This window comes from Piliocolobus tephrosceles, chromosome 9 (assembly GCF_002776525.5).
Source record: "Piliocolobus tephrosceles isolate RC106 chromosome 9, ASM277652v3, whole genome shotgun sequence".
Classification (NCBI taxonomy): Eukaryota; Metazoa; Chordata; class Mammalia; order Primates; family Cercopithecidae; genus Piliocolobus; species Piliocolobus tephrosceles.
In genome coordinates, this window is record NC_045442.1 from 78996173 (window position 1) to 79011534 (window position 15362).

A 15362-nucleotide genomic window follows, 5' to 3' on the forward strand; every position below is an offset into this window, starting at 1 on the left:
TCTTTCTTTCTTTCTTTCTTTCTTTCTTTCTTTCTTTCTTTCTTTCTTTCTTTCTTTTTCTTTCTTTCCTTTCTTCTTTCTTTTTCTTTCTTCTCTCTGTCTCTCTTTGTCTCTTTCTTTCCTTCTTTCCTTCCTTCTTTCTTTCTTTCTTTCTTTCTTTCTTTCTTTCTTTCTTTCTTTCTTTCTCCCTTTCTTTCCTTCTTTCTTTCTTTCCTTCTTTCTTTCTTTCTTTCTTTTTCTTCTTCTTTCTTTCTTTCTTTTTCTTTCTTTCTTTCTCTCTTTCTTTCTTTTTCTTTCTTTCTTTCTCTCTCTCTTTCTTCCTTTCCTTATTTCTTTCTTTCCTTTCTTTCTTATCTTTCTTACCTTTCAATTCAACATGATTGAATATTATAACATAATACTGAGCAAAAAAAAATCTAGACATATAAAGAACATATGATATGATTCTATTTGCATAAAGTTCAAAAATAGACACAACTAGCTTTTGGTATTAGATGTCAGTTTCATGGTTACATTGGTAGAGAAGGTGGCTAGTAATTAGGAAGCAGTACATACAGGGGTATTGAACATATTCCATTTCTTGGTCTGAGCATTGGGTACCTATGTGTGTTCATTTTGTAAAATTTTCTCACAGTGTAAATTTATGAATTATGCATTTTATTATGTATAACCCTTTAAAGTTTATTGTAAAGGGCAGGAATTTGAATTTTGAAAAAATAAAAGACTGTGATGCTTCACAACCTGGACAGTAATGAAAGGATATTCTTAGATGAAGTAAGAGACGTGGTTCAGCAAGACCATGTGCAAGCCAGATTCCTGGGGAACTAGAAACCACGAGCATGGGTGAAACTGAAGACATTGTTAAGTAAAACAAGCCAGGCAAAGCAAGACAAATACCACATGATATGTGGAATCTAAAAAAAGCTGATCTCATGGAAATAGAGAATAGAATGACGGGTAGCAGGGGCCAGAGGGTTTAGGGGGAAGATGGGTGGGGGAGATGTTGGTTAAATAATACATATTTGCAGTTGGACAGAAGGAATAAGTTCAAGAGACCTATTGTGCAGCAGGGTGGCTATATTCAATGATGATATTTTGTATTGTTGAAAAATGCCCATAGAGTGTATATTCAGTCTTCTCCCCATAAAAATGATAACCACGTGAGGTAATGCATTTGTTAATTAGCTCGATTTAACCATTCCACAATGTATATATACTTCAAAACATTGTACACAATACACACATTATAAATTCATATGTCAATTTAAAAATAAGTAAATATATTTGGAAAAAAGTTAAAAAGGCACTATGAGCAAGTAGAGGAAGACAACTGTTAAACATAGAGGACAAAGCAGGCAGTGGAGGGGCGGGGATAACAAAATCTCCAAGAAGAGAGGTGAGCCATGTATTGTATTTCCATCCATTGTTTACATAAATCCTTAAAATAAATCCTTCAAAAATTAAATTAAAATGAATTAAGTTGAATATTATCAGCACTGATATTTATAAAAGAGATTATGTATTTATTATTGCTATGACTATCATTATTATAATTCATGGAGCATCAGTATGACTCTATACCTGAAACTAATGAGTTTGACTACAACACTGTTTTAATTCTTAATTTTTCTTATGCACTTGAAGACTTGGAAATTGTTTTCAAATAGTTTACATGTTACCTCTCAAATTCAGTTTTCACAATGGGTTCTATGATATATTAAAATAATGGTAATAATATAGTAGAAACCAATTATATTTTATTAGCACTGGAAGTGAGCCAGACACTGTGCTCAGCAAATGCATAGTACAAAGTATCTCATTTAATCTTCCAATGACCCAGTAAGGCAGGTATTATGATCATCACCACATTTCACATCAAAACCTGAGTCATAGATAGGTTAAATAAAATTGCTGAAAGTCAGGTATATAGAGCGAGACCCTGGGAACAGCTCTGTGCTTTCTGACTGTCAATCTGCACTGTTCAACATGGTAGCCACAAACATGTGACAGTCATTGAAAGAAGAACTGGAGACAAGTTAAATTTAATAGACTTTAATTGAGCAATTTGTGAAGCGGGTAGCCCTCTGAACCAAATTACATTCAGAGTGACTCTGGCACTGATGCTGGAAGGTGGGAGAGAATTTATGGAAACAGAGAATTTATGGGAAAAGGGAAAGTGGCCTACAGAAAACACAAGTGAGGTACAGAAACAGCTGGTTATAGCCCTCGGCATTCATTGAACACAGTTAACTGACTGTGATTAGCTGAAACTCGGTGATTGGTACAGAAGTAGGTTACAGTCTATGTGGGCATGTTGTTAGGTTAAAATTCACTATGTATAGAGAAACCATTAGACCAAACTTAGAATCTGTAAGGAGGCAGTTTTAGGGTAAAATTAACACAGTTGAACGCTTGAAACATGGCTAGCCTGAAATGAGCTGTAAGTCTCATATACCGTAAGTCTCATATAAAAAGCCCCACTGGATGTCAAAGACTTAGCACCAAAACAATATAAAAGATTTCATTAATATTTTATAGCTATTCTGTATTGAAGTGATACTATTTGATATATGTTGGGTCAAATAACATTTATAATTAAAGTGAATTTCTCCATTGATTTATTGATTGGGTTGCTTCTACCGTGCCTACTAGGAAGCTTTGGAAGCTTAAATTATACATGTGGCTTGCATTATGTTTCTGTTGGATCATGCTGGTCCAGACTAGATGCTCTACTAGACCAGAGGTTTTCAACTTCAACTGCCTTAGGTGGATTTGAATGTACACAGATCCAGCCTCCTAGTGCTGGAAATTCAGATCTGCTCCGGGCTGGAGTTCAGTTATTGGTGTATTCAAGAAGCTCCAGAGGTGTTTCTAATGTGTAGCCAAGGGAGAGAACTCCTACCTAGAGTCCAGATGCCTGCTCTATGCTGTCTGATATCCACCTGACTCAAGGCAGCTCCTGATGGGATAGTTACAGCTTAAGCCTGGGAAGTCAAATAGCCACAGGGCTCCCAGCCTGCACACCTATGCAAAGAGCTGACTTTGCTGATGATGTTTGTAGGTTTTCCAGGATCACTGCTAATACCTGACTGTGGTAAAGGAGTTAGATTCCTTTACCTTACAACTCATCTGTCTGAGAGAAGTGAAGCCCCATTACACCAATATGGAGAAGGTTGTGTGTTACCTTGATCCTGAATGTTCTGTGAGGCAAGGTTAAAAGGTCTTTAGTGGGTTAGAATGCCTACTCCATCTTACATAGGTCACAGCTAGAAGATTCCCTTAAACCACTAGGTCAGATTCTCCCTGTTGTCAAGAAAATGAAATTTTATTGTTCCAAGTCACATGTCTTGCTCCTAGAATGTGACTTTGCCAATGAACAGTGAATCCTAAGCGATAAAACCTAGAATTGAGGGTAAGGAGTGGGGGACAGTTATTATAGGTTCAGGAAAAATGAAGTTATCAGATCTTTTAAAAGTGAACTCACACACCACAGACTGGGCTTGCGTTAGCATTGAGAACTCACCGGGAGATATAATTTGATGCAGGTTGCTTTTTACTTATAATTTATTTGTGGAAGAAATAGCACTTGGAAAGCCAGTACATGTTAGACATATTAATGAGAAGACCCAGGGCTTTTCATTTTCTTTTCAAAATATGTCTTATAACATTCACTTATCTATAGTCAGCCAGAGCTGCACTGTTTGTGAAAGGAGGGAAGGAGATAAGCGGTTATTACAGGAAAGGTTTATATTTGGTGAGGGTGCAGGGGAAGAAAGGAAAATGACAGGCTGAGAATACAGGTGTTTATGAATTTAAACTGTTGTTTCCCTTTAGATATCAACTTTAACGGATAATGCACATCTAAAAGCATTTTGCCTAGAAATAAGATAGAGTATCAACATTACTATAAAGTAATTATTTTAGTTTTTCCTTTTGTTTTTTTGAGATGGAGCCTCCCTCTGTTGCCCAGGCTGGGGTATAGTGGTGCAATCTCCGCTCATTGCAAGCTGCGCCTCCCAGGTTCTCACCACTCTCCTGCCTCAGCCTCCCGAGTAGCTGGGACTACAGGAGCCTGCCACCACACCCAGCTACTTTTTTGTATTTTTAGTAGATGGGGTTTCACTGTGTTAGCCAGGATGGTCTTGATCTCCTGACCTCGTGATTCCCCCGCCTATGTCTCTCAAAGTGCTGGGATTACAGGCGTGAGCCACCGCGCCCCGCCTTTCAAATTTTTTTAAGTGTACTCATCCATAGTTGACTGCAAAGACCAAGAAAATGAATCCCTGGAGTAAATGTAACTTTCAATCCCCTCCCCCACCTCAAGAAATTGCTGCCTTTTTATTGCCTCACCAAGCAGAAGACCACTGGTAAATGTCCTTAGACATCCAGCTCAGAAGCTAACGAGTTTACCAAAAGTTTTTTTGTAGTAACCCCCTAGTGCACAGTCAGCATTAGTCACATACAAAATCCCAGAAATAAAGATCGTATCCTTGTCCTTGAGGGACTTTTGAGAAATGGATATGTGCATTTTTGGTACAAGACCATGAAGTTATGAAAACGGTGTAAAAGAGATGCAGAAGGGAAGCCTGGGAAGAATTTTCAGACTTCATAGTATTTATTCTGAGTTTTTAGGGATCAGTGGGCAGATGAACTTGCTAGGGCTGCTGTAACAAAGCACTGCAAACTGGTGGCTCACACGATTCTTTTGTTTTCCAGTTCTGATCAAGGTATTAGCAGAGTCAGTTCCTTCTGAGGGCTGTGAAGGGATAACTCTTTCTTGCCTCTTTCCTAGCTTCTGGTAATTGGCTGTCACTCTTTGACGTTCCTAAGCTCGTAGAAGCATTGCCCTCATCTCTGAGAACATCTTTACACGATGTTCTCCCTATGTGTGTATGTGTCTGTCTCTGTGTCCAAATTTCTCCTTTTACTAAGGGCACGGTAATATTGGATTAGAATCCATTTTCATGACCTTATCTTAACTTGATCCTCTACAAAGACCCTTTCTTAGTCCATATGGGCTGCATAGCAAAGTACCCTACACTGCATAGCTTATAAACAACAGGCATTTATTTGTCAGTTCTGGAGGCTGGGAAGACCAAGGTCAAGATGCCAGTAAATTGGGTGTTTGGTGAAAGCTCAGTCTCTGCTCCATAGATGATGCTTTCTTGTTTGTTGTACCCTCACATGGTAGAAGGGGCAGGGAGCTTCCTTGAATTTATTTTATAATAGCACTAATCCTACTCATGAGCGTGGATCCCTCATGACTCACCCACTTCCAAAAAGCCCCACCTCTTAATATGATTCCACAGGGCATTAGGTACTAACATATGCATTTTGGGAGCACACCAATATTCAGACCATAGCAGACTTTATATTCAAATAAGGTCATATGCATATAACTACTGGGGTCATTGCTTCAACATCTTTTGGAAGACAAAATCTAATCCATAACAGTGTGAGCTTCAAGTAGAAAAAGGGAAGGTGCTTCTAGCCTAAATAACACAGTGTAAAATACATGGAGCATTTTAGTACTTCTTGGTCATCTCAGCTTCTCTGCACATGGATGGTGGGACTGGAAGCACCCCCATCCCCAAGCAGCTTTCTCAGGTTTGCTTGTAGCAAGGCTCAGGAAGCTGGTTCTGTCTTCCTGATATTCGTATTATATGCCCCACCCTGCCAGGGTGCCACCCTCTCTCACTGCCCCACCCTGCCAGTGTATGTTTGATCTCATTGGTCTCATGGTAAGGATTCCTTTTATTTGCCTTCAGGCTCTCTTTTAACTAAATGAAATACTTATTTAGGGCATTTATAAGGCCATTGAACTCTTTGTTCATTTTTATCTGCAAGTTAAAAAAGGCATATCCTGATTTCCAAACATTCTAAATATTCTCCTTTTCATTCTCTTTCCTGATCAAGGTTCATTTGCAATTGCTTATAAGCGCCCAATATTTTAATCTATCCCAAGCATTTGTTGATTTTTAAAAATAAAATTCAGGAGACCTGCTTTATCTAACAATAATTAATACTGGATTAAATCCACTTAAACTCCACTTAAACTTAATCCAGTTAAAATGAGGACAAAAAAGTCAGAGTGCAACCATTCAGGGAGAGACTGACCTACACAGATGATGAGGTTGGTTTGATGGATAGAAATAAATACTAGAATTAGGCAGGGAGGAATGCTGGAGTGAAGACTCATTTCATAAATAGTGGGTTCGTTATTGAATATTGTTGTATTATGATGACTTTTTCTTCTCTATGTAGACTCTTAACTTCAGGGCCTCAGATGATGAACAATTGGATAGAAAGGAGGCTCTGAGGTACCGTTTGGTTGACTTTTAGAATGACTATAAGAGTAATCATGCTTCATTTTGATACCTAGTGGCAACACATAGGATCTGATTTGCGTATCTTGAGTATGCGGTTTTCCAGGTAAAATTTTTGCTCATATATATGACGTACAGGTTTGTGTCTGTGTGTGTGTGTGTGTGCTTAAACCTCACACTACTTGAATATCAGCACATTTATGGACATCATAGTTGAGCTCAGTCTCTTTTAGGAAACCCTAAAAATGGTGATACAAAGGAAATGTTCTCAAGAAACACTAGAATCCTAGGTCCTTATACCTGGGCGGGATATGGAGGTGCCACTTAGAACATTTTCTGTTCCCTCACACATGTAGGGGATCATGCTCTGTTGTGGTCACCCACATTTCTGTCCTCAATACAGAGATCTCTCAGGGGAAATAGTGTGACAGGGACTATGGCTGTGATTTTCTTTCACTAGCATTCTTTTTTCTACGTAGTACAGCTTAACAAGTTTCTCTGGAGAGACTTTGAGAATTTTATACTGTTGCAGTTTCCAAAAGAATTTCCATAAGGCTGTGTTACATATCTGGGTCTGAACTGTGGCTGACCAGTTAAGCAGACATCATGCTAACCAATAAGTATTCCAAGGATTCTATGTCTCCAAGGACAAAGAGCACAATTTATTTTCTTGAAGGGAGAAGTGACGGAGAGTATGAAACTAGAGAAGGTAACATTATGGTGAAATTTCAGAACCCAGCATTAGAACAGTGGAGCGAATCTTTTTGGCAGGCAGCCTGGCCTGAGCCTTGCCCTTGCCCTGGACGCACCTCACTCCGGGAGCAGCATGCATGGTTGTTGCCTGCGTCTGTTTCACCACCAGCTGTAACTGCTCTTATCCTCTCTTACCCATTGTCTTTACCAAGAAAATGGGGGAAATACTACACACTTCCTATTTGTTTATCTGTGAGGAGGAGTATGAAAGACAGAGCCCATTCCCCAAAAAGGTCTGCTTGTATTACATCCTTCAAAATTTCTGGGCAGGAAATTCAAAACCACAAGTTGAAAAATACAGTTACCAAAAGTGAAAGTCCAAGTTAAAAAATGAGTTTAAAAAAAAGACATAAAAATAAATTCTCTAAATGCCAGTTTCTGGACACAGACTTCTCCAGAGTTAGCAAGTCACTGACTGCCTGTGGCTAAGGCTAGTTCTGCATACGGGAGTAGAGTATTTTAAAGGTTCTTTTTGACCTAAATGCTGCTTCAGGAGAAAAAGGAAAAAGGAAAGATACTGGCATTTTGTGCATCAATTATATGCCATGTATTATTCTAGGCACTTTGTTCGTCCTTGTCTGTTTAATCCCTAAATATGTAGCTATGCAATATTTTTCTATTTTATTGGTAAGGACAATGAGTAAGAGAAGAAGAACAGTTGCAGCTGATGGTAAAAGGTAGTCATGCACAACCACTGACCACACTGCTCCCTGGGTGGAGTGGGCTCAGGGGAAGGGGAGGTATCAGCCAGGCCACCCTAGTAGCATGGCTCAATCCAAGTTCAAAGGCCTCAGAACCAGGGAAGCCAATGATGTGGTTCTGTCTGAGACCAAAGGCTTGAGAAACTAGGGCCACTGATTTAAGTTATAGGGTCCAAAGGCCAGGGAACCTGGAGTTTTTGTCCAAGGACAGGAAAGGAGGAGTATATCTCAGGTTCAACAAAGAGAAAAACATATTTGCATTTTCTCTCAGTTTATTCTCTTCAGGATCCCAGAAGATGGGATGGTGCCTGCCCATAATGAAGTCAGATTTTTCCCATGTAGTCCACTTATATGCACATGCTACATGTCATTTGAAAACACCCATACAGACATACCCCAAAATAATGCTTTATTTGGTCTCTAGGTATTCCATATTCCAGTCAAGTTGACACCTAAAATTAGCCTTCACACAGAGGGAACAAATTTTAAAATATAGAATGACGAAAAACTATAATTTATTGAATTACTTACAATGTGCTATATGCTTAAGAAAAGTTATCTGATATCATTCTCGTTATAAACATAAGTGATATCATTGCCTTTACTTAGCTGAGAAAATTGAAGTTTATAAAGGTAAAGTAACATACTTGCAGTCACTAATTTTAAAAGTGACCAAAATTAAAGTCAAATCCAAAATTACCAGACTCTCAGCCCCTTGATTTATGCTGGCTCTTGCATACTACCCTATGAATCAAATGCACTGATAATATACCATCATTGTAGCTACACCTGGGTCTATAAATTCACTTGTAGTCTTTGAGTTTTAATTTCACTCTTGATTTAAACTCAGAATTGCTTTTTTATTTTTGCATGTCCCCAGGCTACATTCGACTAGCTTCAAGTAAAAAAAAAAAAAACAAAATAAAAAACATACTGCATACATGTTATGTGGAAATCATTCATTTTTGTAGGTACAGTCTTATATTTTTGTTTGTTTCATTGGATATTAGTCTCCATAATTTTCATAATTCGTTTTATCTGCAGAAGCAGGGTAGATAGATTATTATATGCAAGTCATGCTTATTCCATTTCAGTCATGAACTGACAATTAAGTAAAATGGAATTCTTTAGAGTTGGCACAACTATTTATTTGTTTCCAAGTTCAAATGGAAAATTTAATGAAGTTGCAAATGTGGGGGTGGAAAGGATGACATTTTTTAAGATGACGATATGCCTAAACAGGTCTTAACAATACATTTTTTATCCTTTTCATTTGAATCTTTCCACCTTTAAAATGTCAGCCCAAGCCTGCTGGAGCACATGATTTCCCCTCTCGACTTACTAAGAAATGTAGATAATGTGATATTTTTTAGGTTTACTTTCTGTTTTCTATTATGCCAGCCCAAATAAATGCATTAAAAACAAAAATAAACCCTAAGAAGAGATAAAATGTTTGAAAACATTGGTTCCCAACATAATTCCACAGGAAAAAGTACTAGAAAACATGCAATCATATCTTAAGAGAGGATATAGTGCATGGTCTCAGAAAATAGAAGAAATAAAGGAAAATAGGTCCTATAATGTGGACTCTGTACATGTAGGTTTTGATCCGAATTTGTTTCATCAGGGTTCCATTTGCTTATTAATGATAAAGTACTGCAAGTACCTTTACTGGTAGAGAAACAACACAAGTCCCCATGGACTAATTTCAGCTGGCCCTGGAAGCTTCTGCAGCATTTTGGGAGCACCCCAGAAAGTCACAGTATGAAGAATTTTGTGTACATGAACCACCCCTTAGCTTGCTTTTCTGTCTTTGAATTACCATCAGCACCAAGTGAAGCTAGTCTAGTATATAAAACCAGGCATCATACCAGTGTCAGCATAGAGTATGCTGGTTGGAACAGCACACAAATCCAACACAGAGATAAACAATCAGAATACCTACATATCAGTTGATCATGCTGCTCATGCTCTGAGGCCAGGGGACAAGTGCTTTCACCATTTTCCTTATGGCACTCTGTGCTGTGAAAAGGACTTTGTGAGTGTGGAATCACAGTGAAGAGGCCAAGGTTGGATGAAAAAGCCCCTGTTTTAGCCTATAACAGAATACCACAAAATGGGTAATTTATTTTTAAAAAGAAATTTATTTGGTTCATGTTTCTAGAGGCTGGGAAGTCCAAAAGCATAGCACCAGCATCTGGTGAGGGCAGTTCTATGGCAAAAGGGGGAAGGCAAGTGAGCTCAGGAGACAGAGAGAGGAAATTGAGCTGAATTCATCCTCTTATCAGGAGCCCACTCTTGTGATAACTAACCCACTCCTGTGATAACTAGTCTACTCTCATGATAACAGCATTAATTCCTTCCTGAGTGGAGTCCTCATTGCCTAATGACCTCATAAAGGCCCCACTTCTTGGTACTGTTACAATGACTATTAAATTTCCAACACAGGAACTTTGAGGAACATATTCAAACCATAGCAGCTCCAAATGGAGAAGCTGGGTGTAGAGTTTAGCAGTGGGTGGGGTCAGGAGCAGATGGTCAACTCAGGAAATGAGGATGTGTTTAAGCTTAGGAGGACTTGATATGAACACGGACAGATTCTAAGCCTTAAGAACACTCTGGGGTGAGAATTGATGTAACATGAACAATTCTGTAAAGACAGAAATATGCATTTGTTAATTCAAGTAACAAGTCTGAGGTGTCATTGATGTGAGAAGTGCTGCACTAGGTGCTGAGGAGAGAGTGATGAGCCAAGTGAATAAATTAATGAAGAATATGGTCCCCTGAACCAGTGGAGCTTACAGTGCAAGGCTTTTTGATAGTGCAAACCTTTTTGAACTAGTGACATTTAATTTGAGATAAAAAAAAGAGTGGGCATTTAAAAGGCAAGCAGAAGGCCTGGAGCATTGGCTCACACCTGTAATCCCAGCACTTTGGGAGACCAAGGCAGGTAGATCACAAGGTCAGGAGATCAAGACCAGCCTGGCCAAGATGGTGAGACCCCGTCTCTACTAAAAATACAAAAATTAGCTGCGCATGGTGGTGCACACCTGTAGTCCCAGCTACTCGGGAGGCTGAGGCAGGAAAATCACTTGAACTCAAGGTAGGGATGTTGCTGTGAGCTGAGACCATACCACTGCACTCCAGCCTGGTGACAGAGCAGGACTCTGTCTCAAAAACAAACAAACAAACAAAAAAAGCCAGCGGAAGAATAAAGCAAACAGCATGTTTCAAAACTTTAAGGACTGAAATGGTAGACATAACAGAAAAAAAGGAGAGTGGTTGATATGGGTGAGCAGTGTCTATCAGGCAAGTCTTTCAGACCATACTAAGAGTTTTAGGTATTATAAGTCAAATAGGAACCCAATAACACACTAAAAATAGAAGACACACACATATTCATTCATATACATGCGTATATATGATTTAATTTGTATATTTAAAAAGGTTTATATAGCCTGCTACATGGAGAATGGTTTATGGGAGTATAATCATAAAAGAAAACTAAAAGATAAAAAGCTATGTATTATTTTATATTCTGCATATTCTACATATTCTTTGTATATTCTTTTGTACCCTAGGATTAATATTTTTGCAGCTGTAGTTGACATAAGATAAACCACCTGTTTATAATGTATCACTAGATACATTTCTGACATAAGTATTTACCAGTGAAACAACCACTGTAATTGAGACAAGTAACATGTCTGTAACACCCAAAAATTTCCCCACAATAATTTGTAATCTCCCCTATCAATCCCTACTCCTGACCCCAGGTATCTACATACATGTTTTATGTTATTATAGTTTCCATTGTCTAGAATTTTGAATAAGTGGAATTATACAACATGTACCCTTTTGTTGTCTGATTTATTGCACTCAGCATATTTATTCTGATATTCTCCCATATTGTAGTTTATATCAATAGTTCATTTCTTTTTACTGCTGAGTACTATTTCATTATATGGAAATATAATAATTTGATTATCCATTTACCTGTTGATGGATCCTTGGGTTATTTCCAGTTTGGGGGCTATTAAAAATAAAGTTTCTATGAACATTTGGGTACCCAATGAAATTGAACTCCCAATAGTTGTGGGTAATGGAATGGCTAGATCATAAGGTAGGTATATTTTTAACTTTCTATGAAGCTATTATTGGAAATGGCTATATAATTTTACCTTTCCGTCAGAAGTACATGAGAGTTCTAGTTGCTCACATCCTTTTCACATTTGGTATGGTGAATCTTTAGTTTCAACTATTCTAGTGGGGATGCCATATATCTCATTATAATTTAAATTGCAATTTCATAATAATGAACAATGTTAGGTATCTTTTTAGGTACTTATTTGTCATCCAGATATCTTTGGGGAAGTGTCTGTTCAACCTCATTTTGCTCATATTTAAATTGGTTTGCTTATCTTATTATTGAGAAGTCATTCTTACAAATTAAAGATACAAGTCCATTAGTGAATATAAATTTTGCAATTTTTCAGACTGTATCTTGCCTTTTGATTTTCATAATGGTGTCTTTGAAGAGCAAATGTTAATGTTGATTGATAAAGTCCATTTTGATTTTGAAATATTTTTTAGTTTGTAGCTTTCATATTTTAGTTAAGAAATCTTTGCCAAATCCATGGCACTAAGATTTTTTCATATGTTTTCTTCTAATTTTGTAGTTTAAAATTTACATTTACATCTATCATCCTTTTTGAGTGTATATATGTGTAGAGTATGAGATTGGGATCCAGGTTCATTTTTGTGGATATGGCTATATATACTATTGATGCAATATCATTTTTTGAAAATATTCTTTCACTGATGAATTATGTTGGCATCTTTGTCAAAACCAATTGGCCACATAAGTTTCGAATATTATATTTCTGAACTGTTTTATCTGTTGCAATTATTTATTTGTCTGTAATTAGGCCAATACCATACTGCTTTGATTACTATAAGTTTTATAAGAAATCTTAGAATAAAGTTATGTGATTCCACAACTTTGTTCTCTTGGCTACAGGAACATTGTTTTGGCTACTGTAGATCTTTTGTATTTCCATAAAACATTTAGAATTGGCTTGTCAATTTCTATGACAAGAACAACAACAACAAAAATGCTTCCTGAGATTTCAATAGCATTGCAATCAATCTGTCTATCATCTTGGGGAGAATTGACATCTTAATAATGTCAAGCCTTCTAATCCATAAACATGTTATATCTATTTATTTAGATCTTCTTTTAAGCTTTTCAACATATAAGACTTGTGTGCCTTTTGTTAAATTGATCTTTATGTATTTTATATGCTTTGATGCTATTGTAAATGACATTTTTGCTTCAATTTTTCTTTCTTGCCATAAAATGATGTGCATTTATTTTTGTATCTCTCTCCTATAACCTTGTATCCTGAAATTTTCCTAAGCTTACTTGATAGTTATACTAGCTCTTTTGTAGATTCCATCAGTTCTTCTGTATAAATTGTCATACTGTTTGCAAACAAAGATGACTTTTCTTCTACTTCCCCCAGCCGAATGATTTTTATTCCTATTTTTTCTTGTTACATTAAGTAAACCTCTGGCACAATGTTGACCAGAAGGTATGAGAGTGTATATTCTTGCTTTATTCCTGATCTTAGGGAAAAAGCATTCAGTCTTTCACAGTTAGATATAGTTTTTTTATAGCTACTCTTTATTAGGTTGAGGAAGTGCCTTCTATTTCTAGGTTTTGAGAGTTTTAATCAAGAATGAATATTAAGTTTTGCTACATTTTTGCCTCTAATCTAGTTGTTAGATTATCTCCTTAGATGTAAAAATGGTGAATCATATTGATTAATTTTAAAATATTAAACCATCCTTGCATTTTTGTGTATAAACCTTACTTATGATGCACTATATTTTTATATATGGTTATATTTTATTTCCTAAAATTTATTAAGATTTTTTGCATCTGTGGCAATGAGGGCAATTTATCTGTAATTTTTTGTTAGGTCTTTGTCTTTTTCAGAATCTTGATAATACTGGCATCATAAAATGAATTTGAATCTATTGTTTTTCTGTAATTTTCAGTGATGAGAAGCCTCTGATAGGAAAAAAATGAACACCAAAGGAATTATTATTTTCTTTAAAAAATAGTGCTTGCTATAACTGAATAATGTTCTAATTTTAGTATGCATGAGAAACACCTGAAAATTTTACTTAAATAGAGATCCTGGCTGGGCATGGTGGCTCACACCTGTAATCCCAGCACTTTGGGAGGCCAAGGCAGGTGGATCAACTGAGGTCAGGACTTCGAGACCAGTCTGGCCAACATAGTGTAACTCTGTCTCTACTAAAAATACAAAAATTAGCTGAGCATGGCGGCACATGCCTATAGTCCTAGCTACTTGGGAGGCTGAAGCAGGAGGATCACTTGAACCCAGGAGAAAGAGGTTGCAATAAGCTGGGATCACGCCACTGCACCCCAGCCTGGATGACAGAGCGAGACTCTACATCAAAAAAAAAAAAAAAAAAAAAAAAAAAAAATCCTGATTTAGAAAGAAGGAAACCATAATTGGTATTAACAAAGAAAAACATATCTCCCCAGGTAAATTTTTTTTTATGTAGATGATTCATGTTCTGAGAACTCTTAGTCTGCTCAAAAGTTCTCAAAGTATGTTTCTCTGACCAGTAGCATCAGAATCACCTGGGAACTTTTAAAAAACGCCAATATTCTGTACTCACTCCAGATCTACTAAATCAGTAACTCTGGGGAAAGAAGTAGGTGCAGTCTGTTTTTTAATAGGCCCCAAGGTGACTCCAATGCATTACAATTTGAGAACTATTGTTCTATGTTAATGACAGAGAGAGAGAATGTATATGGATGCAATTAATTTTGTATATTTTTAGAATATATATGTGTTAAAAAGTGGGAAATGTCCTCTAAATTGGCTTTTTCTTTCTTATGACCTGTATAGAAGGTCTGAGAGTGAGAGAAGGAAGGTGTGCCAGGTGTGTGAGTAGTGTGGAGATGATATGGATGATAATTAGGAAAACAGGAAAGCAGGCTGATGAGATTGTTAGTGACCATTAGATGACTACTTAAGCTCTGTGATGCTGTTCTTTATTGGTGTCCATTTGCCCAGTGGTACAGTTTTCTTCCCCAATTCTGAGCTGCCCATAGTAGAGGTATGGAGAAGGCAGTTTCTTGGATTTGTGTATATTTATTTTGCCAAATAGGTAGAAGGGAAGATGAAAGGGATAAAGTAAATAAGAGTATTTGCAAGAGAGTAAATGACTGTAGTCATGGACCATGGTCACTCTCCTGTATCAACAGAAAGATGAAGACAAGAGGAGGATAATTAATAGAGAACCTACTGGGTTCTATGGATACAAAGTCTTGATGAGATGGAAGAATTGTTTAGGTAGATACAGGTTAGGAAAGGACCTAGGAGTATAAATGGTAGTGGCTACAGAGTGAAATGTTTGTTTTTGAATTATTGTCTTTTTTGTGATAAGCTACAAGGTATGACCTTGGTAATAGAGACTGAGTTCTGTGTCAAATCATGGTATTGAGAAGGACAGAGATTGGGTGAATAAAATACTTACA

The 15362-nt window shown here is 37.0% G+C and overlaps 1 protein-coding gene across 9 annotated transcripts in view; it reads left to right on the forward strand.

The window, feature by feature from the left end:
* Window positions 1-15362, forward strand: part of NRG3 (neuregulin 3) — a 1116221-nt gene that overhangs the window by 1055704 nt on the left and 45155 nt on the right. The window lies entirely within an intron of this gene.